This window comes from Penaeus monodon, chromosome 27 (assembly GCF_015228065.2).
Source record: "Penaeus monodon isolate SGIC_2016 chromosome 27, NSTDA_Pmon_1, whole genome shotgun sequence".
In the NCBI taxonomy this organism is placed as follows: Eukaryota; Metazoa; Arthropoda; class Malacostraca; order Decapoda; family Penaeidae; genus Penaeus; species Penaeus monodon.
Genome location: NC_051412.1, coordinates 31,607,856 through 31,608,693, shown reverse-complemented (window position 1 = coordinate 31,608,693; position 838 = coordinate 31,607,856). Strand labels below are relative to the sequence as shown.

Genomic DNA, 838 nt, shown 5'->3' with positions numbered 1-838 from the left:
GAGAGTAAGAAAAATATTGATGATGACAAAAGAAAAAGAGAATTGGTAATGATATCATCTCTAAAATTTTCATAACTTACGATCTGCTGCAGCCAGTTTAAATATCCCTGTCAAGTGACGTTCCTGCTTAACACAACTTAATGATGATGCTGAAAACTCAGTGCATTAATTTTACAAAATAAAAGTCTGTCCCAAGAAGAACAATGAGATCAAAAGTATGCAGGAGGAGGAGAAAAAAGCGTGACCCTGAGCACACAAATCCCCCGCGCTGAACGCACGGCTCGGCTGACGTTAGGGCTGCTCCCGACGGGCCGAGACTCACCTGGTGATGTAACCGTCGCCGTCGGTGTCGCAGGCCGTGAACAGCGCCCGCAGCCGCTCGCTCTCGCCCGAGCCCTCCGACTCGGGCGAGATCCTGTGAGCGTCGTCGCGGCGGGGCTCCTCGTCGTCCCAGTCCCGCAGCGGCTGCTCGTCGTCCCAGTAGCCGGAGGCGCAGCTGACGGGGGACAGCTGCTGCTGGTCCCACCAGCCGCTCCGCTCCGAGCGCGACGGCGACGGGCAGCCGGAGGACGTCGCCGCCGGGAAGCGCGGCGGCCGCGCGGCGCGGGGGCTCCTGGCGCCCAGCTCGACGGCGCCGGGGGGCATCCGCGAGCGCTTCTGCTTCACGGAGATATCCCGCGACGCCTTCATGTCCGGCGTCGCGGGCGGCGGGGGGCGTCGCCACGGCCGCCCGACCACCACGCCCGAGTCGGCGACGCGGAAGTCGGCCGAGGGCGAGGCCTGGCCCGAGATGGGGTCGGAGGGCAGGAAGTCGGACGACGGGCAGCCCGACGTGGAC

At 63.0% G+C, this 838-nt stretch overlaps 1 protein-coding gene across 1 annotated transcript in view; it reads right to left on the bottom strand.

Annotated features, from left to right (window-relative positions):
* The window catches only part of LOC119590794 (colorectal mutant cancer protein-like), a 157,596-nt gene extending 157,031 nt beyond the window's left edge, over positions 1 to 565 (bottom strand). The window contains exon 1 of the mRNA XM_037939507.1: positions 323 to 565. The gene's annotated coding sequence lies outside the window, so the exon portion shown is untranslated. The remainder of the gene's footprint in view (positions 1 to 322) is intronic.
* Positions 566 to 838: the final 273 nt, after the last annotated feature.